The sequence below is a fragment of the Schistocerca serialis genome, chromosome 9 (genome assembly GCF_023864345.2).
Source record: "Schistocerca serialis cubense isolate TAMUIC-IGC-003099 chromosome 9, iqSchSeri2.2, whole genome shotgun sequence".
NCBI classification, from domain to species: Eukaryota; Metazoa; Arthropoda; class Insecta; order Orthoptera; family Acrididae; genus Schistocerca; species Schistocerca serialis.
Window position 1 is genome coordinate 222,769,627 of NC_064646.1, and position 23,269 is coordinate 222,792,895.

The 23,269-nt window shown below is 44.3% G+C and overlaps 1 long non-coding RNA gene across 1 annotated transcript in view; it reads right to left on the reverse strand.

Annotated features, from left to right (window-relative positions):
- The window catches only part of LOC126418751 (uncharacterized), a 43,769-nt gene that overhangs the window by 18,674 nt on the left and 1,826 nt on the right, over positions 1 to 23,269 (reverse strand). Inside the window, exon 2 of the long non-coding RNA XR_007575892.1 lies at positions 20,674 to 20,718. This is a non-coding gene — a long non-coding RNA (uncharacterized LOC126418751). The remainder of the gene's footprint in view (positions 1 to 20,673; positions 20,719 to 23,269) is intronic.

A 23,269-nucleotide genomic window follows, 5' to 3' on the forward strand; every position in this document is an offset into this window, starting at 1 on the left:
CTAATCTGTATCCTGGTAAAGGTAGCCTCTGAACTGCTCCGATATACCAATAATGTCAGAGCCAACATCTGTAAGCAGTTCAGTAACTTTATCTCTAATACCTCTTATATTTTGATGAAATATGCTAATTCCTTCTCTATCTGGATATCTGACCTCCTCTGGAGGTGATTCCTTTGTTAGAGGGACTTTCTTTAAGCAGGGATACCTATCAGCTCACTTCAGTCTAGAAAATATGCAGTTTTAACACCAACGACTGCAGGAATTTTCCTTGAGTGATCCCACCACTATCCACTACACTGTCACCTATAAGTTTTGCTAGCCTCCCCTTCCCATACCTTTTTAGTTGCAGACCATACGTAGTGAAATCCGATCCACTGATAGAATCAACTGGCACCACTGCAAAGTGAGTCATGCCCTCCACCATAAGTGCTTTCTCCAGCCCCATGTTAAAATGCCAAACAGCAGCATTAAGATGAGGCCAATCACAATGCTGAAACAGTTGCACAAAGTGCACATTAGTGCCACCAGTTTGAGTAGCTATCTTTGCCATGTCACCATCTACATCATATTCCCCATCCCTATCAATACTATTTCCTGTTCACCCACAATCACTATCTGATCCTCTTTTATAAAATTCCTTCATAACTCCTCTGTGTTAACAGTTACCTGAGCCAACCCTGCACTAGACTGCACAATGCTGGTGACCTAGCACTCACTCCCCAACACTTTCTGCAACTGCTGGCCACATCTCTGCCATGTGAACCACATAGCAGCAGAACTTTCTTCTTTCTGTTACAGTTTGCAACTGACTTACGCTCTCCAACTGCTGAGGACTGCTGCATGTTTCCCACACCTACAGCTACAAGAGGATCCTCTCCACTCACCTCTGCCAGTTGGTCAAATCTATTGCTTATACGCGAAGTACACCTGTCTGAATATCTCCTGTTCCTAGCTGCCTTCTTGCCAGTTCCCATTCCCCAGCATCCTTCACCCTCCTCAACCTATCTAGTTCCTCATTTACATCTTGTAACTGCGCCTGAAGGGTACAGATCTTATGCTCCTGCTCCTCAGTCAGCTTAGTTCTACTACAAATTCTGTGTTTCCAGGAGAGGATTTTGCTATAATGCCCGTCCGGCTTCACCACTGCTTTCCCCCAATGAAAATACTTGGAACAAATCTTACATTGTAACATACTACTCACAAACCTATGACAAAGCCCACATTTCTCACTCATGGTAAAATGTGGTGGTTTAACAATAAAGTACAGTGCATTCTATGCAGTAATAGTCACTGGGGGATAAATGTGGGTCCACTACCATCAGCCAGAGTAAAGAGTGTGAGTTAAGAATCATGTCATCCTGAGCATGTTAGCAACACACAGTTGTCCTGAGCTTCTTTTGGGACAAAAAGACGTCTTCTTGAGGATACACAGGGCGACTGAACACAGTCCCTTCTTCTTATTCACCTTTGCATTTTCCTGTTTCTGCTACTTCCACATAAGCTGAAGCAATGTTACAGATAACTGGTTATACATGGATGCTCTTCCAGATGCCCCTCCCCCCCTCCCCTTCCCCATGTCTTGAGTAAATTTTGAGTAAAATGTCTTCATAGCGTGTAAATGAGGCAAATAAATACTTTGATGTGAGAGACATCTTGGTTGGCTGGCTCATCAGCCCTCCTTAAAGCCACAAGGCGGATTTGATCCCGGAAGTAATAATAAAAAAAAAAGTATGGGAAACTAGGCACGAGGACATTACATTGAAAATTAATACAGTGCAATATGTGGGCTCTAAATAACATATTTAAATGTATTTATGGTTTTCATTCGACTCTCCCAGATAAACAGATATAGAAAAAGACAGAACTGACAAACTGCCTTGTTTTCAGTTATTTTATCACTTACTTTCTGTCATAATCAAAGACGTATAAACTTCTATAATTTCTGTCTCTTTGATGAAATAGGTCCCAAAACTCATCTACAGGTTGACATATGTGAGGTGTGTTGAAAAGTAATGCCTCCACATTTTTATGAGAACTCTTGAAGCTTTTTAAATAAAATAAACTTCATAAACACAAGTCTGGGTATTTTGTCATTGGTCTCTCAATATATATATTCCTTACTGTCATTTCTTGTTAGCAATATTAACTTATGCCCAAGAATAATCAGCTTTCACTCAATTAATACTCGGCAGAAATCAAACCTGTATTTGCTTTGGACTTCCTTAACTCTTGAGCAGAAAGGGGTTGCAGTATACTGCTGCATCCATTTTCAATAAGCTACCATTCAAATTCAAAAATCTTAGCAGTAATCCACGCACTTACAAATCGAAACTGAAGAGTTTCCTGATGGGTCACTCCTGCTATTCTGTCGAGGAGTTCCTTGAAAAAATAAGCTGATTCTTGTATTGTTGATTGTGTTCACTTAAACTTATGTACTGACTTTTTTGGGTTCATAAACATGTTATTTTTATCTGTTATTACTTTTATGTTTTAATTTCATGTACTGACACGTTCCATGACCTTGGAGATTGGCTCCTCAATTTGGTCTTATGGAACTTGACGTGCAAATAAAAAATAAATTTAAAAAAAATAGTCACCTGGCGACAAACATATTTCTCCAAATGAGAGACCAGTTCGCTGGTGCCATCACTATAGAACGTTTGACTTTGTTGAAGGAGCAACAGTCTCACCTCTGCTTGCACTGCTTCATCATTATCAAAGTGAAATTTTTGGAGGTGATCTTTTCTGCTTTCAGTTTTCTGAGGAATTACAGCATGCAGTTTCTCAAGCACTGACATAGTTGCATTACACACTGCCATGTTACAAGCTACAATTCGGATCCCTTTAGGGGCAAAAAATTTCGTCTTTTGTCAATAAAAGAGGAAAGTTGACTGAGTAATATGCATGACATGTATACCTAAGCTGATATTGGGAACAGAATAAAAAATTCAGAGACATTAATTTTAAGCATGCCCCATATTATTTGCTGGAATAGTCTACACCTAAATCCATACTCTGCAAACCATTGTGAAGTGTATGGCAGAGGGTATATCACATTGTACCAGTTATTAGGGTTTCTTCCCATTCTGTTCACATATGGAGTGCAGAAAAAATGACTGAAGCAGTTGCAAATCAATCAAGATCTGACCACACATTTATGCAGCTTTTTCCACCCAGCACCTCATTACTGATAACTGCATCATCTGCAAAAAGTCTGAGGTTACTTTGTATATTGTCTACAAGGTCATTAATATACAACATTAACAGAAAGGGTCCCAACATACTTCACTGGGGCACACCAGAAGTTACTTCTACGTCTCACGATGACTCTCCATCCACAATAACATGCTGTGTCCTTCCTACCTAAAAGTCCTCATTCCAGTCACAAACTGCACTTGATACCCATAAGATCATACTTTTGACAATAAGCGTAGGTGTGGTCCTGAGTCAAATGCTTTTGGAAATAAAGAAATACTGCATCTACCTGATTGTTTTCAGCAGTCATGTGGGAAAAGTGCTAGTTGGTTTTCACATAGTCGATGTTTTCGATTCAGTGCTGGATTGCATGGAGAAAATCATTTTGTTGTAGATATCTCACTGTGTTTCAGGTCAGAATTTGTTCTAAGATCACACAACAAATCTATGTCAAGGATACTGGATGGTGGTTTAGAGGATGACTTCTACAATGCTTCTTGTATACGGGCGTGACCGATGCTGTTTTCTAAGAACTGAGCATGTTTTTTTATTCAAGGGATCTGCAATACATTATAGTCAGAAAAGAGGCTAACTCAGCCGCAAATTCAGTATAGAATCTACATCTACATCTACACAGAAGCCACTATACGGTGTGTGGCAGAGGGTAACCGGTACCACTACTTGTCATTTCCCCTCCTGTTTCACTCACAAATACTGCAAGGGAAAAAAGACTGTCTTTATCCCTCTGTATGAGCCCTAATTTCTCTAATCTTATCTTCATGGCCCTTACTCGCAATGTATATTGGCAGCAGTAGAATAGTTCAGCAATCAGTTTCACTCTGAATTGCTTTCATGTCTTCCTTCAATCCGAACTGGTATGGATCCCAAAAACTCAAGCAATACTCAAGAATAGGTCCCACCAGTGTCCTATATGCAGCCTCCATTACAGGTGAACCACACTTTCCTAAAATTCTCCCATTAAACTGAAGTCGACCATTCACCTTCCCTACCGCAGTTCTCATGTGCTTATTCCACCTCATATTGTTTTGCAACATTATGTCCAGATACTCAAATGACTTGACTGTGTCGAGCAGGACACTAATAGTACTGCATCTAAACATTACAGGTTTGATCTTCTTACTCATCCGCATTAATTTATTTTCCACATTTATGGCTAGCTGCTGTTCACACAAACTGTGAATTTTGTCTAAATCCTCCTGTATCCTCCTACAATCACTCAACTTAGACACCTTACCACAGGCCTACACCACAGTGTCATCAGCAAACAACCGCAGATTGCTGTCCATGCTGTCCACTGAAGCATTTATTTGTTTAGAGAACAACATCGGTCCTATCACACTTTCCTGGAGCCCTCCTGACAATACCCTTGTCTCTAAGGAACACTCCCCATCGAGGACAACGTACTGGTTCCTATTATTTAAGAAGTCTTCGAGCCACTCACTATATCTGTGAACTTATTCCATATGCTCGTATCTTCGTTAACAGCCTGCAATGGAGCAAGGTGTCAAATGCTTTCCAGAAATCTAGAAATATGGAATCTGCCTGTTGTCCTTCATTCATAGTCCTCAGTATACCATATCGTATGGAAAAAGGGCAAGCTGAGTTTCGCACGAGCGATGCTTTCTAAAACCATGCTGATTCGTGGACATAAACTCCATAACCTCAAGAAAGTTTATTATTTTCGAACTGAAAATGTGTTCAAATTCTGCAGCAAACAGAAGTTACTGATATTGGTGTGTAATTTACCAGGTCCGTTCTTTCTTATATAATGGAGTCAACTGTGCTTTTTTCCAGTCACTTACGACACTGTGTTGGGCAAGAAATTCACGATAAATGCAAGCAAGGTATGGGGCCAATGCCTTCGAGTACTCTTTCCAAAATCGAACTGGGATTCCATCCCAACCTCGTGATTTATGTGCTTTCAAATCTTTCAGGTGTTTCTCTACGACAGGTGTGCTTATTACTATGTCGTCCATATGAGGGTGTGTCCGGTGGTCAAATGACGGTATGCTTGTACGAATCTCCTGTGTGAACGATTTCCTGAACGCAAAATTTAAAACCTTCGTTTTGCTATCTTCAACTGTCACAACAGACTGGTCAACGAGGGACTGAATGTAAGCCTTAGACCCATGATTTTACGTAAGACCAGATTTTCTCTGGTTCTCTGCCAGACCTTTTGCTAAGGTGTAATGGTAGTAGTTGCTGTATGCTTCGTGCATAGCTCTTTTCACAAATCTCTAGTAACCTTCGCTTGTTGTTTTTTGTGCGTTCTCTTTTGAACAGTCTCTGCTTTCCCAGCATCCACCGAATTTCATTATTAAACCATTATGGGCCTTCTCTATCTGTTATCCACTTACTAGGCACATAACTGTCCAGACAATTATTTACAGTCTCCTTAAACTTTGCTCATAATTCCTCTATATCCACCTTACTGGAATTAAATGATGCCAATTCACTGTCTAAGTGGGATGCAAATAATTTGTTATCTGCTCCATCTAACAGAATCACCCTGTAGCCTTCTTAATTGATCTACTAACTTTGGTAATCGTAGTTGCTACAATGACATCACGATCGCTAATCCCCATTTATATACTGATATTGTCGATAAGGTCCGACCTATTTCTAGCTATAAGGTTCAATATATTTCCACTGCGTGTGGGCTGCCGAGCTCGCTACTCAAGACAATTTTCAGAAAGCGTGTTCAAAAGTATTTCGCACACTGTCTGTCTGTAGCCCTCCCCCCCTCACCCAGCAATGAATCCATAGACATCCCAGTCTATACTCGGCAGGTTAAAGTCACCTCCAACTAGTATTGCTATTGACCATAGATATTCTTTGAATGACTCTAGAAATGTCACAGCAGAATCGGGTGGCCGGTAAAAATATCCAGCAACTAACTCGGTTTCACCTACACCTGTTATATGCGATCAGATGATTTCACTGTCACACGCAACCCCGACCTCAATAGAGACATTATTTTTGTCACCTACAATGAACACACACCCTGCTATGGCCTCTAATCTGTCTTTCCAATATACGTTCCACGACTCACTAAATATTTCAGAGCTTTTCACTTAAAGTTTCAGCCAGCTCTCGGCCCCACGAATAATTTGAGCGCGAGAACTTTCCTGGAGGGCAGTAAATTCGGGAAGTTTATTACGAATACTTACAGTTTACTGATAAAATTGTGACAGTTGAAGTGTCTTGATTCTGAACACCGTTTGACTTCCCTTGCTGCATATCGACTGGCATGTGTTAATCAGAACACCTCAAACTACTGCCTAGCCTAAAAAAAAACCTCACACGCACTCCACAAGTACTCTGCTACTCAAGTAGCTGCTTCCTTTGTGTAGTGCACCCCTGGCCTATCAAGGGGAATCCTACAAATCCCCACACGATAACGCACGTCTAGAAATCTGCAGCCAAGACCGTCACCGAATTGGCGAAGCCTTTGGTTGAGACCCTCCGCTTGGCTCCAAACCAAAGGATCCCAATCAACTCTGGGAATGATGCTGCAAATTGCGGGCTCTGTTTACACCCTGCACACGAGGCCAGCAGTTTTCACCACCTCTGCCAGCTGCCTATACGAACTGAGGATCGCCTCAGAATCCATGTCATTGGTGCCGACATGAACCACAACATGTAGATGACTGCACCCTGCACACTCAATACACACAGGCAGGGCCACCTCCAAATCTTGGTGAGGTCCCTCCTGGCGGACATAATCAGTGTTTTCTTTCCAGCCCTGAATACTCTCTGTCTAAGGGGGTCCATAGTGTGCCTAACCTTGGAGCTCCCAATAACTAGTAAATCATTTCCCCCACGTGCCTACTCGGACCCTGCTGAAGGAGCGACAACCTGACCACACAAAGGGTGAGTGGGCGAGGCCATCGGCCATCTGCCTCGAGTGACAAAAACGTGTACCACCTGCCACTCACCCAACTGTGAGTGCGTAGCCACCACGTTGGGGGCACTGGAAGCAGATCCTGTGGGCAAAACAAGCGGCACCTGAAGTGTCCCACGCAACACGCCAGATTCTCCGCCACCACTACATCCCGAGGCAGGAGCCTCAAGGGGACTGACCATAGCCAAAAGACATTCAGCTTTTTGCGAACTGTTGCCAGCTCCTCCTGCGTCTGCACACAGCATGCACACATCCAAGCCATCGTAGCCAGACTAACTGAAGAAGTGAACTATAAAAGCGGGCAGTTCTAGATAGGCAGTTTGCTGCCCTCCTGATGCACCAATGGACGCTGATACGTTAATGAGCTACGTAGCTGGCTGTCAAGTGAGCAACTATTGTGCTACAGACTGAATGGTATTACACTTACAAAAACTCGAGATTAAATCTCTTGAACAGAGAAACACGCACGAAATTTAATAAATAAATGACGAGGAAAACACAGAAAATGATAAACACTTAAGCACTTAACTTGCCGTTCTGTAGTAATACTCGTATATTAGCCGAGAGGTAGAGCCTGACTGACTTCCTTACTAAACGAATGGACAGTTGCTTTCCAAATTCTGATCTCTGATAAAGATTCCTTCGGGCCCTGGAGTTTTGTTCAATTTTAACGAATTCAGTTGTTTCTTGGCACCACTGACACCAATACTGATTTCATTCGCCTTTTCAGTGGTACGAGGATTAGGTTGGGGCAATTCTTGTGGGATTTCCTTAGTAAAAGAATGTTTGGAAACAGAGTTAAGCCTTTCATCTTTCGGTCTGCAAACCTCAATTTCCGTCCCTGTCTCATTCACTAGGGACTGGACACTAACTTTGGTGGCACTAACATTCTTTACATATGACCAGAATTTGTTTGGGGTTTGTGAAACATCATATGACAATATTCTGCTAAGGTAGTCACATCTGCCAAACGTGTTTCATTCAGCATCTCTCTGCCTTTAGTCATATGCCTTGTTTTATACCTGTTCTGCAGTAGTCTGTTTCTTTAGCGGCTTTTTACAGTGTCTGTGTACCAGTGAGAATCCCTCCCTCCCTTTATGAACTATTCTACTGGATACATATCTGTCCAGTGTATTGCCAACTGTTCTTTTAAACTTGAGCCATCGTTCCTCTGCATGCTACTCCATGTTCTGAAGGTTTCAAGTTCCTCGAGATATGACGCTACATATGTTTAATCTGCTTTACTGAACGTGTATATCTTTCTGTTTGTTTTAACTGTCCTTTGACTTTGGTAATCATTGTTGCCACAACCCCATCACGGTTACTGATATCAGTTTCAATGTGAACATCCTCAAATACGTCAGGTCTTTGTTGTTAAATCCAATATACTTCCATCATGAGTGGGGTTCTGAAATGCCTTTTCCAGCTACTTTTCAGAGAACACATTTAGTAATGTTTCACGGGATGTCTTATCACGCCCACAACTAGCAAAACTGTGATTTTTCCGATTGAATATTAAATGATTTAAGTCCCCACCGATGATTGCAGTATGATTGGGAAACTTAAATACAAGCTCTGAAGAGCTTTAGTTAAATTTCGGAACCCTAGTAAGTGTGTTGTAGACACGCGAAGATAAGCTGCACGTAATTTTTGTCTGTAGAACCAACATAAGAATCTGTAGCGACAAGGTTTAAAGGCTGTGTTATTTGCGAGGGAACAGACTTAACATTTTTTAAAACTGTTGTTCTTTAAATTTCGTTAAGTACCAGTAATTTGTTCAACACTCGAAAAAGTGTCGTCCTTTAAATTCCTTTGGAGTCTACATTTTCTCGCTGTTCGTCCTCTTGACGTTTATTTTTCAGTTTCATTTCGTTTAAATCCTTAGCAGTATCTTTGTAATGCAGAAGAAACTTTTCAACGCTGTGTAAAATAGGCAATGAGTTATAGATAAAATCGTGCAATAGAAATACTGAACAGTGTATTCACTATAAGAACTGAGACATTACCACGTATATAACTTTTTTTCTCCTGACTCATTGGTACCAATAATTGTCACCCCATATCTCACGGCAGACTTAAAAATACGTAATAAATTGAGCAGATTTATTCATTCGTATTCCCAAAGAATACATACTGACCTGCCTTTTATTGTAATGTTGAAAAAAAAACATTTGTCACTTGAAGATTTAAAGTTTTTCTTTCTGCATGTGAAGCTCATTCTCAGGAACTACTGTAGGAATTCTGACACGGTTTTCACTAATAGATAGACAGTTATATGAGTAAGGTTTTTGTATAGCACTACATATCACACTGTCCACTCACATTAATGTGACCATCTGTCAAATGCCTGTATAACCACCTTTTGCAGTGGGACTTCTGTGAGATGTGTGAGAAGACAGTCAGTGTGGTTCTGGAATGTACCAACAGGGATGTGATGCCATGCCAACCCCAATGCCATGGCTAGCTGCACTATGTTTCTTGGTTGAGGAGCCAGAGAACCCTTCATCACGCACCATATGGTGGTTTGTAGAGTACGTAAGTAGATGTAGATGTAGACGTAGTGTCATCAGTCCAGTCGAAGTGTTACCACAGATCCTCGACTGGGTTTAAATCCGGGGAATTTTGTGGCCAAGAGAGTATGGCAAATTCGCCCTGGTGCTATTGGAACCATGCACATACACTCCAAGCTGTGCGACAAGTTTCATTGTGTCGTCGTCCCCCCCGCCCCTCCCCCTGGGGGCTCGACACTCTTTGGTGAGTACACAATGGGCTACCACAGGGCCCCAGCCTTTTGCTGTGTTACATGTCTATCCTGCTGCTATTGTTTCCCCTCCCTTGGGGACCGAGTTGAATGTCTTATTTGGGAAACTGAAGTACTTGGTAAACTTATGTATGGATTCGTCCTGTCCACCCGTCTTTCTTTCCCTGTCCTTCCTTTTTTAGCACTCTTCCGCTTTGGCATTTGAGGTCTCTCGTTTTCCTTTTCTTTTCCTTCCTCCCTGTGCGTTCCTGAATGCCAGCCCACGTGTTTGACGCGTTAAAGGTGACTGGGTAACATGTAATTCCCAGCCCCAGGTCGACAAGCAAGGCTTGTAATACCCTCTGGTAAAGGTCAGTGCCAGGGAGAGATAATTGCCTGAGCTGACTGATTCTTCTGTCTGCATTCTGGGATGTGTTACATGAAGTGTGAACAATCACCTAAGGCGACTGAGCCTCCCTTTGATTGGGGGGGGGGGGGGGGCAGGAAGGATTACATCATCGGAGACACTGGAAATCATGGGGGATTTCTCCACAATGAGTTCCTCATTTCAAAAGCACAAATGGGTTGATATGAAAGAATCGACGCCACACCCAGTTGTACCCTGATGCCTCACGGTGTCACACAAAGAAGATGGTCACAATTCATGAAAGTTAATCCATTTGTTATTCAGAAGGGTGTAGATGCCATTACCCGTCCTGTGAAGTCCTGGTCTCGGTTGCATAATGGGACCTTGCTTTTGGAGAGGGATAATTCTTTGCAAGCACAGAAACTGCTTAATGCAACACTGTTCAACAGCTAACCTGTTAAAATAGAAACCCATCGTACTTCCTCCCATAGTGTCATGTACACTCAGTTGCTTCATGGCCTGACCAAGGTGGAAATCACAGCCTATCTCACTGACCAGGGAGTGCCTGCAGTTCACTGCATCATGAAAATGGTTGATAAAGAATTAGTGCCAGTCCACACTCTGTTCCTCACATTTGACTGTGCCGTGCTTCCATTAAAAATTAAGGCTTGCTATAAAGCTATTACTGTCAGATCATATATCCTGAATCCCACACTTTGCTATAAATGTCAGCACTACAAACATGCCCGTGAATCTTGTGAAAATGCAGCCAAATACGTAACCCGTGGCACAGATGCTCATGATGGTGAGTGTCCGTCTTCTTCCACTTACTGTATCAACTGCAAGATGCTTCCTCCTATGACTGCCCAATCTACCTCAATGAGAGAGCTATTCAGGAGACCTCATATTGCTCGGAAAATGGCGGCTTGCTGCGAACCTTGTACACCACCTCTGGCAATTATGGTACAGTTCACACTACACCCTGACCTAAGAAGGACATGGATGTGCAGATTTGTGACTTCCAGTTTAGTGCCACAGTTGTGAAATCATCAAGCGCCAAGGTCACATCCTCATCATCACTTGCTATATGTGCACCCCATACCAACAAATCTTCGCCTGTGTCAGTGAAATGGCATTCCTCGCAAACAGAAACATGGAAATCCAAAAGGGAAACTCCCACAATGACTTTCTGTACACATATAACCAGCCAACATCTGGGTCTGCACCTGCTAGACGCCAAGGTTCAAAATGGTTCAAATGGCTCTGAGCACTATGGGACTTCACATCTGAGGTCATCAGTTCCCTAGAACTTAGAACTACTTAAACCTAAGTAATCTAAGGACATCACACATAATCCATATCTGAGGCAGGATTCGAACCTGCGACCGTAGCGGTGGCGCGGTTCCAGATTGAAGCGCCTAGAACCGCTTGGTCACAACAGCTAAATGCCAAGGTTCTATGCAGTCTCCATCTCAGCATTCCTCTTCAACAGTGTCACCAAGCGCCAGCTGACGTTCATTTCACCAGGACGCACCGCCAATAACCACTCCACTCGCCAACTGAAGGTGAGTACTGACACCTCTGTTGAACTAATGGACCAGAATCCTCTAGCCTCTGAAACTGTTTGTTGTGCACTTTCGAATTCTAGCACTTGGCAGCCATCGTAGTGACTGCCCCTTACTTGACCATTCTCCTGTTTATCATCCGATTTGCTTACTCTCCGACGGAACATTCCTGACGACAGATCCAATGGGACTGAATAACAGCTCCTTTTGTGATCATCTGTCTAGTTGTTTTCTGACTACAAGAAACAAAATTACGCTCTCACGATAGTTTTCGCATCCCGCACTTCACTCCAGCCCGTTTTGACCCTCTCCCTGAGGTGTGGACTCCATCTCATGGAGGAATCATGTTGCTCATTCTAGACAAAGTCTATAGTCACACCACGTCCTTGCATACCCAGCTTCAAGCTGTTATGCTCCGTCTTTCCCTTCCCAGTTTCACCGTCTCTCTTTGCTAAATCTACTGTTCCTCGTCTTCTGCTGTCACCAGGGCAGACATTTTGCAACTTATTGCCCAACTTCCTCCTCCCTTTTTGTTAGCGGAGTCTTTAACGCCCACCATCCAGTTTGGGGCTCTCCATGCCCCTGTCTGAGAGGCTCTCTCCTTGTAGATATCTTCAACCAGCTCAATCTAATCTGTTTGAACACAGGTACATCCATATTTCATTCCATGCACTCTTTTTCCCACTTGGACCTTTTGATCTGTACAACTCAGTTGCTTGTCTGTCTCGAGTGGTCCGTTCTCTCCGACACACACTCGAGTCACCATTTCCCCCGTGTCATTCGTTTGCTAACGCCTATGTCATTTGTGCGTCCAACCAACTGGCAGTGTTCCAAAGCTGAGTGGCAGCTCTACTCCTCACTGGCCACTTTCGATGAACACCAGTTCCCCTGCATTGATGACCTAGTAGAATACCTTACAAACGCTATCCTTTCTGCTGTGGAATGTTCCATACCTCGCACCTCTTCCCCATCCCCTTGTGGACTGAGGCATGCCGCGGCGCAAACCGCATGCGGAGACGAGCTCTCCGCGTTTTCAAACGCTATCCCACGATGGCAAACTGTATTCATTATGAACAGCTACATGCGCATTTTGGCCGCGTTTTCGGGGATAGCAAAAATGCTAGCTGGCTTTCTTTTTTAATTTCATTTAATAGTTTTAATCCCTCTTCCGTTGTTTGGGGTAATCTTCATCGGTTTTCAAGAACCGCATTTCATTCCCCGGTTCCAATCTGACCATAATGAGTAATGTCATTGTAGACGCTCTTGATACCTCGAACACCTTGGACCGGTATTTTGCAGACATTTCGACTTACACCTACTACCATCCTGCCTTCCTCCCTCTGAAACGGGCGGCAGAAGAGAGGACGGTATCTTTCTCCTCCCAGAATCACGAATTTTGCAGTACCGCTTTTACTATGAGGGAACTTAAACATCCACTCTCTTCGTCCCAGGCATCTACTACAGGACCAGACGGTGATCACATTCTGATGTTCTAACACCTATCTCCTGAGAGCCTAAGCTTTCTCCTCCATACATATAACTGCATTTATAAACAGATGGCACTTTTCCCAGTCGCTGGCGTGAGGCCATTTTCACTCCCATACCCAATCCTGATAATGACAAACGCCTTCCTTTCGGCTACGGCCCAATTTCCATTACCAGCAGCGTCTGCTAGGTGATGGAACGTACGATAATTGGTCGCTGGTGCCGTGGCTCAAGTCTCGGAATCTTTTCACTAACACACAATGTGGATTCCGTAGGCACTGCTCTGCAGATGATCTTCTAATCACCTTGTCAACTCATATCATGAAAAGTTTTTTGCAGATGTGCCAAACTGTGACCGTGTTTCTTGATTTGGAGAAAGTGTGTGACACCTACTGGAGGACGGGTAGTCCCCATATTATGTGACGAGTGGGGCTTCCAGGTCGCCTGCCCCTTATTATCTGGGAATTTTTAAAAGACCATGTTTTTAAGGCATGTGTGGGCTCAGCCCTGTTGGAGACTTTTATTCAAGAGAACGGGGTGCCTCAGGGTTCTGTGCTCAGCGTCATCCTAATTGCGATAGCTATTAACCCTATTATGGATTGTCTCCCGCCAGGTATCTCAGGCTCTCTTTTAGCTGATTATTCTGCGATCTATTGCAGCCGTCAACGATCCTGTCCACTTGAGCGGCCTCTTCAGCGATGTGTTGATCATCTTTACAACTGCAGCATCAACAATGGCTTCCGCTTTTCTACTGAGAACACTATCTGTATGAACTTCTGAAGGCGCTGGGAGTTTCTTTCCCCGTACCTCTGTCTCAGCTCGTTCCTGCTTCCGTTCGTTGACACAACGAAATTCTTTGGACTCAGATTTGATAGAAAACTCTATTCGTCTTCCCATGTCTCTTACGTGGCAGCTCATTGCACTTGCTCCCTCAGTTTTCTACATATTTTATGCGGTACTTCGTTGGGAGCGGATCGGACCATCCTCCTCCGTTTATTCCAGTCCCTTGTCCGTTCAAAACTAAATTATGGATATGTCGTATATTCACCCAAGCGTCCATCTATCTTACGTCGTCTTAACACCATTCACCAATGTGGGATATATTTAGCCTCTAGTGCCTTCTACACTCCTGGAAATGGAAAAAAGAACACATTGACACCAGTGTGTCAGACCCACCATACTTGCTCCGGACACTGCTAGAGGGCTGTACATGCAATGATCACACGCGCGGCACAGCGGACACACCAGGAACCGCGGTGTTGGCCGTCGAATGGCGCTAGCTGCGCAGCATTTGTGCACCGCCGCCGTCAGTGTCAGCCAGTTTGCCGTGGCATACGGGGCTCCATCGCAGTCTTTAACACTGGTAGCATGCCGCGACAGCGTGGACGTGAACCGTATGTGCAGTTGACGGACTTTGAGCGAGGGTGTATAGTGGGCATGCGGGAGACCGGGTGGACGTACCGCCGAATTGCTCAACACGTGGGGCGTGAGGTCTCCACAGTACATCGATGTTGTCGCCAGTGGTCGGCGGAAGGTGCACGTGCCCGTCGACCTGGGACCGGACCGCAGCGACGCACGGATGCACTCCAAGACCGTAGGATCCTACGCAGTGCCGTAGGGGACCACACCGCCACTTCCCAGCAAATTAGGGACACTGTTGCTCCTGGGGTATCAGCGAGGACCATTCGCAACCGTCTCCATGAAGCTGGGCTACGGTCCCGCACACCGTTAGGCCGTCTTCCGCTCACGCCCCAACATCGTGCAGCCCGCCTCCAGTGGTGTCGCGACAGGCGTGAATGGAGGGACGAATGGAGACGTGTCGTCTTCAGCGATGAGAGTCGCTTCTGCCTTGGTGCCAATGATGGTCGTATGCGTGTTTGGCGCCGTGCAGGTGAGCGCCACAATCAGGACTGCATACGACCGAGGCACACAGGGCCAACACCCGGCATCATGGTGTTGGGAGCGATCTCCTACACTGGCCGTACACCACTGGTGATCGTCGAGGGGACACTGAATAGTGCACGGTACATCCAAACCGTCATCGAACCCATCGTTCTAGCATTCCTAGACCGGCAAGGGAACTTGCTGTTCCAACAGGACAATGCACGTCCGCATGTATCCCGTGCCACCCAACGTGCTCTAGAAGGTGTAAGTCAACTGCCCTGGCCAGCAAGATCTCCGGATCTGTCCCCCATTGAGCATGTTTGGGACTGGATGAAGCGTTGTCTCACGCGGTCTGCACGTCCAGCACGAACGCTGGTCCAACTGAGGCGCCAGGTGGAAATGGCATGGCAAGCCGTTCCACAGGACTACATCCAGCATCTCTACGATCGTCTCCATGGGAGAATAGCAGCCTGCATTGCTGCGAAAGGTGGATATACATTGTACTAGTGCCGACATTGTGCATGCTCTGTTGCCTGTGTCTATGTGCCTGTGGTTCTGTCAGTGTGATCATGTGATGTATCTGACCCCAGGAATGTGTCAATAAAGTTTCCCCTTCCTGGGACAATGAATTCACGGTGTTCTTATTTCAATTTCCAGGAGTGTATATTGGTCCCATTGAAAGTCTTTATGCTGAGGCTCCTGACTTACTATTGTCCTACCAGTGAGATATTCTGCTCGCTCGTAACGTGAGCCGTCTGTCTTCTATGTCCTGTCATCCAACCTGTGTGTCGTGTACGGCCCACTCGTCTAATATAGGGCGTCTAGGAAGCTGTTTTCTCGGATAGCTAGACAACAGTTCAAGCAAATCATATAAATGGAGTTTATTACAGTAAATTTAATTGACTATACTTAACGGATTTGCAGTGATGTGTCGCAAGCAAATGGCGACATGCAAATAATCAATGTCCTTCAATATATACAGTTTCCACACAAGCAAATAATACTGCTCACAAGTCACGGCTCGTCTTCTAGTGCAGCTCTTCTAGCGCGGCCGAGGCTAGCTGGAGCGGCGCTTACATTCCCTTCATATAGGGGCCGCTCCTGTCGTGATGCGGTCCTAGTCAGCGTACTACTGGCTGATGTCGTCTCACAGCCTTCTCTGCTGTTACGTTCCAGACCACTTCCTTTTATGACGATTCCCTTGACCGCCAGTATGGGCTGTGCCCGCCTTCTCTGTTGCCACCCGGAGTTCGCTTTCGTTTGCTGCTTCGACAGCTTTGCTTTACACTCCCTGCCACTTTCTCCGTGGGTGCGAGCTCTTCACCGCCCTGGCTTCGTGCCGAGGTATGTGTTCATTTAGGACTGACTCCATTCAACTCCTAAGGGCACTACCTCTGGCCTAGTGTATCACAGCAAGTTTCTCGCACTTCGCAAGTGGCTTGGGGATAGTACCCTCGTTTACACCAACAGTTCCAAGACCAATCATGGTGTCGGGCGTGGCTTTGTTCTTGGCGATGATCTTTTTCAATATTGCCTTCTTGACTAGTGCTCGATTTTTACTGTGGAACTTGTAATGGTACTTGAATTACGTAACCATTACGGAACCTCACCTCAACCTCTCGATACCAGCAATATTCTACTGTGTTTATGTAAAGTAGTTAACATATTTCTCAGACAACATTCAGATTTGATTTCATTAATGTAGAGGTACTTTGATAGATCGATATGTTTATATTGCAATGATATTATTCTTATGTGTATTTTTTTCTTTTGTCACTATGATCTTTGTCGTACTTGTAACTCTGATTTTTGGGCGCGTAAGCGGTTATTAGAGTCAAGTCTTGGTCGTCATGTTGAAAAGACGCAAATTGTAGTCAGTTTATAAAATGTGAACTTTAACAGTGAGGAAGATATTTTCAAGTATGTTTTATATTGTGAAGTGATGTTTTGTGAGTTACGTGATTGCAACAAAAGTAATAAAAAAGAAGTGTAAATTAAATTCGGAGTGCTGATTACTTTTTTACATCACCATTGTGTTGCAAAAGTTTAATCTTAAAGAATGGTTTATGAAACACATCTATATAACTTTTGAATATCGCAGAATAACACCTAAGTCTCTTTACATCCGACCTTGGAATCATCACTACCTAGATTTTCGATGATTGAGCCATGAGTTCACAACGAGACCAGCGTGGGAAACACGAAAAGATGAGTGCCTAGTTTATCCATTATTTCATGAAATGACTTTATTAACTATGCTCTGATGACACCTGCCATATAATGTAACTTTGTTGTTGCCCGAAAATGCAATATTTAGTGGCGTGAGCAACACTACAATCATAATTAAATTTTACCTTTGTTATGGTAGGGTTGTTAGAAACTCTACACACTCTGTCAGGCCACCCAGTACATGTGGGAACACATGCTTCCAAATTGTGTCACCTGCCTAGGTTCTCTCAGTGTTCTTCAGAGCATTCACGTGCTGTTCTCAGTCCACCCTTTAGTACAACGGATCCAAGAATGACTCCCACTCGCTTACTGTGAGATCCATGTCACGCCAGCGTGCCAGGGAACGAGGTTGTTGATAGTGCTACAAAGGCTGCAGCTCTCCTCCCTTGGGCTGCTAGTCATTCTGTTTCGTTGCATGATCTTCGTGTCGCTGTCCGTCAGCATGTAGCAGCACTTTGAAGTGAACAATGGTCTTGTCTCCAGGGCAACAAACTCTGGGACATTAAACATCTCCCAATAGTATGGTCGTCTCGGCCTTCACATAGCGAGGAGGTCATTCTAGCCCAGCTGCGTATAGGACACTTTCATTTCAGTCACGGCCATTTATTAATTGCGATTCTGTCCCATTCTGTGCCTACTGCTCTCAACCCTTGATGGTGCGCCACTTTCTGATTTGGTGTCCATTTTTTAACTGTTTACATTTACTTCTATTTTTGTTGTCTGTTTTGTCAGAAGGCATGGGTTCTATCGATCGTGTCTTACTTTTTATTCGCCGGAGCAGCATGACGAAGTAAATTTGATCCCCTCCCACGAGGGGACTTCCACCATCTCAACGATGTATGGGTCGTCCTTGTGCTTAGCTGCTACTCTTTTAAAGTTTCTTGATTTGGTTTTACCTTTTTCGCCTCAGGTTTTTATTTAGTAGATGTTTTTTCTTACCTTATGATATGAGAACTTACGATATTAGCAGTTTTGCATCCTAAAGCACCAAAAACCAAACAAACGTTGCATTGTTTGCTGGTATATGCCATCGTGCTCCGGAGAAACAAACTGCCTGTAGGGTGGTCATCGTCCCCGAGGATAGATACATACTTGTGTTGATCCACTGAGCCTTCCAGAATGATGAGATGACCCAAGGTCCGGCCGGAGTGGCTGAGCGGTTATAGACGCTTCAGCCTGGAACCGCGCGACTGCTACAGTCGCAGGTTCGAATCCTGCCTCGGGCATGGCTGTGTGTGTTGTCTTTAGGTTAGTTAGGTTTAAGTAGTTCTAAGTTCTAGGGGACTGATGACCTCAGATGTTAAGTCCCATAGTGCTCAGAGCCATTTGAACGATTTGACCCAAGGAATGCCCTCCAGCCCATACCTTCCAGCGATTATTGCAGAGTGTTGTGTTCAAACGTTTCATGCCGTACACGGCAAAGGCCCTCTGTCTGATGCAGCATAAAACGTGATTCATATGTAATAGCCACCTGTCGCCACTCAGTGGACGTCCACTTGCGATAGTGGAATCCAAATTCCAGCCTTCGTCGCCAGTGAACAGTAGTCAAAAAAATGGTTCAAATGGCTCTGAGCACTATGGGACTTAACTTCTGGGGTCATCAGTCGCCTAGAACGTAGAACTGATTAAACCTAACTAACCTAAGGACATCACACACAGCCATGCCCGAGGCAGGATTCGAACCTGCGACCGTAGCGGTCGCGCGGTTCCAGACTGTAGCGCCGAGAACCGCGCTGCCACCCTGGCCGGCGTAGTCAATGTGGGTGCATGAACCAGGCACCTGCTGCGGAGGCGCATACGCAACAACGTTCGTTGAGCGGTCATTGAGGAGACACTGTCGGTAGCCCCATGGTTCATCTGGGCGGCCAGTTGTTCAACAGCTGCCCATACACATCTCTGCAGTCATGATTCATCCCTGGCATCTTTGGCCTGTGGTGCACCAAAGTTGCCTCGGCACCAGTTTTGGGCCAGCCGGAATGGCCATGCAGTTCTAGGCGCTACAGTCTGGAACGGCGCGGACGCTACGGTCGCAGGTTCGAATCCTGCCTCGGGCATGGATGTGTGTGATGTTCTTAGGTTTAAGTAGTTCTAAGTTCTAGGGGACTGATGACCACAGCAGTTAAGTCCCATAGTGCTCAGAGCCATTTGCACGATTTTGAACCAGTTTTGGATGGCGCCATTTTGCCATTCACGTTATTTTTTACCCACTGCAGCACGAGAGTAGTTTACAAACTTATCCGTTTCGGAAATTTGGGCTGAAAACCAATAATCGCTCCATTTCCGCATTATGACAACAACTGCACTGTTTTATGCATCTCTCCGACGTGTTAGTGCTGCCATCTGCATCTGTGAGTGGATATTTCATGTTGACATCAAACGCAGGTGTTGGTGAAATTAATGTGTCTGAAAAAGTCGGCCAGCTATAGGAATTTAATGCTACACGTATGAAGCTGGGATGGGTCACAAGTATCGAATAATTTCAATTACCATAAGGCCTTTTAATATTCAAAACGAATGATAGGTAAAGATTAGAATTTAGTGTCTTATCGACGTCGAGTTCAATAGAGACAAAGCACGATCGTGGACTGAACAAGGGTGAAGAAGAAAATAGGCGGTTGACTTCTTTGAGGAAAGTCCCAACTTTCACCGCAAGAAATTTGTGAAGCACACAGAAAATTTGAGTCAGATCAAACCAGCGGTGATTTGAATGCTAGTCATCCTGATTTTAAATCCAGTGTCTTAACCACTTCACTACCTCGCTGTGAATGTTATTAATAATTTAGAGCTATTACACTAGCATCAAGTAAATAATTATTCATAATTACTTGGATTATAGTTTAAGGTACTGTGAAAGTGTAGATCTAGATACCTGATGTTCACACAAAATTCTTTTACTGCGTTTCTCAAGCCTCGAGTCAAACAAATAGTACGAAAAAGGTTTCCGACAATAGATTCTAGTTGTTATTATACTCGCATTTCTCAAGCCTCGAGTCACACAAATGGTACGAAACTGGTTTCCGACAATAGATTCTAGTTGTTATTATACTCAAATTATCTGATGATGGATTTCTAAGAAGTCGAATGATATGATTTGTGTGACTCAAGACTGAAGGACACAAAGAAAGAATCTTGTTCGCAAGGAAGTCCCTCTTAGGCAATAAGCCTAGTACACATAAATGCCGTTCACCCATTCTGTTTAACTGTAATTCAAGAAAGACTGTTCACTCTTTTTCCATTTATCTTTTGTTAACAATTTTCCTTGACTTTTTTCGTCGGCACTTACCCTCTTGCGCACTGAAGGACATGTTTCCAGCTGACACTGCGGTATCTGCAAAAAGAAATGGTCGCATGTAAATTTCTCTTGCTCATTATTTGTGTTAAGATTTAGAACAGAATTACGACGTAAATTAGAAGCAATGAATCTGAATACTCAAGGCACCGATGGCGATATTCAGAAACTGAGCTGTGAATACGAGACTGAAAATTGTGTAGAAGATTATTCCATCGATCGATTGCTCTGTTTAATATTTATCTGTAATGTACGTTACTCTATAAATAATAATGCGCGGAGCGTGAGGGCAAACTGTAATTTGAGAGCATTGAAATACAAACTACGGAAACGTCATGGAAGGAACATTCGTGATAGACTTTGGTCGTGTATTGAACTGGGGTTCTTATGCCTACAAGCAAGGTAGACGGTGCACTGGTTAACAGAACTGTTGCGTATCGTGTGTGTTCGTTACTGAGTAACAAATATGGCACAAACCGTTCCAGTACTACCTGAAACGCATCGTTACTCGATGTTATTTTCTCCGCACAAAGTTCCTGTCAGTATCGGATCGAGTCAGTAGTTTCACATTGATCTCATTCATCAACCGCAGTGGAATCGGAGTAGTGGAAACGTTTAGTTACTCAATTGTCTTCTTTCCCACACGTTCGTGCCAACTCTGCAGACTTCATATTCTTTTAATTTCTTACTGTCAGCGGAGCAAGTTGGTAAGGACTCGAAGCAACGAATACATTTTGTCATTCGCCGTGATTTCGTTCCCACATGCAGTTCGTGACTGGTTACGGCCGAGTCGGCAGTAATCCTTACTTCCACGTGCATTTCAGGCGAGCAGTACACGGCGTGAGTGAGTTGCACAGGATCTCTCTGTCTCCAGCAACACTTGATTCGAAGTATCTACTCTTTTACAACGTGTTCAGCTCGACTGCAACATTAAACTGTCTTAGCTGAACCGAGAGGTTGGTTCTATTTTACAAAGGCTCGTCATACTACACTTGTGTGCTAAACTTAGGGGCTTAAGTAATTTTCGCATGATGTGTCACCGCCAAGTAACGTAACTGAATGAAACTTGGACCACACATAGAAAGAACGGCGTGTGCGATCACGACTAACGGCATTGCATGATCTTCAACGTGCTCCCATGCTGGCCACGGGGTTGGTAAGGAGTTCTTGTGGTAGGGCAATCCATTCCTCCACGAGCGCAGTTGACAACTGCTGGAATGCCATTGGTGTGCCTGGACGTTCTGTAATACATCTCAACGCAGTCCACACGTGTTCCATGGGACACAAGTTGGAGCAATGTGAAGGCCACTCCATGCGTCGAACATCATCTCCTTCCAAGAGTTCCTCCACCTGAGCTGTTCAATGTGGTCGCGCAATGTCACCCATAAAAATGACATCAGGGAGAAATGCACGTGGGGAAGGATTATACACAATAACTTTGACTGGTGATGTGTCGTGATCAAAGATTTGGAGGTCAGTACACCCATAAAACATACTTCGCCAAACTGTAACACCTGGACCACCAAAACTATCATATTCGACGATGTTCCTGGATACATTACGTGTTTCCACTTCTCGCCATATGAGGGTACGTCCAGAAACACAACTTAGACAGAATTTGCTCGCATTCCACTCCTTGGTGGTCCAGTCCCTATGCCGTTGGTACAATTGCCAACGATGATGGCGATGTGCGGGTGTCAACGAAACACAGCGTACTGATCGTCGAGCAAAGAGACCACCCCACACAGTGACTGTGCCACAGTGGAGCAAGATATTTCGTGCTTTGCAGTTCTGTTAAATGTGGTTTCAATTGCGTCCACTGTTTGACGTGAATTCCTTCTTGCTCGTTGCTTGTTGCAGCGGTCATCTGCTGCTATAGCTGACAGCGCCTCCTTCGGGCAGCAGTGCCTGTGATTCGGAACGCTCCCTATGCACGTGAAACAATGCTGCCTTTTCCCGTTTCTTCACTACCTTGTGTTGCTGAATACACGCCATGTGACGTCAGCTTTCTGTGTTCGGTTGGGAGACCTATGGCAACATGCCCCCGCACTTTCATTCATTTCCACCAAGTCGTTAATACGTTGTGTTTATCTATCTCGTTCTTATATCTTGCAGAACACTGTATTTATGTGAGTTTCCGTTAATGATAATTCAGTAAATTTTTTATTGTGCAGTGCAAATGTTCTACCCTCTTTTGTACTATCCCTTTTGAATACTGTTTAATTCCGCACAACAAGCGTGAACTAGGGGCAAAAGATAAAGTTTGTATGCACCGACTACGATAACGAGTGAGCTAGCCGCTCTCTGGATTACGATGGCGCATTATTCTATGAACTTCTACGAAAAAGAAAGGAAATACAAGAACTTTTGTTCTAGACCAGTACGAGAACGGTTGAAGGTACTCTGTTTGTGTAACAACTAGCATTGTTGTAGCCGCCACTAAAGTAATTAATCTGAATGTAATAGCTACATTTATTGTTGGCAAGATTTCAGTTTCGATTGACATAAAAGATAGGGAAAGCCTACCATCCGAGCTGCAACACCTGAGGAGAGTCCTCCAAAAATGGTTCAAATGGCTCTGAGCACTATG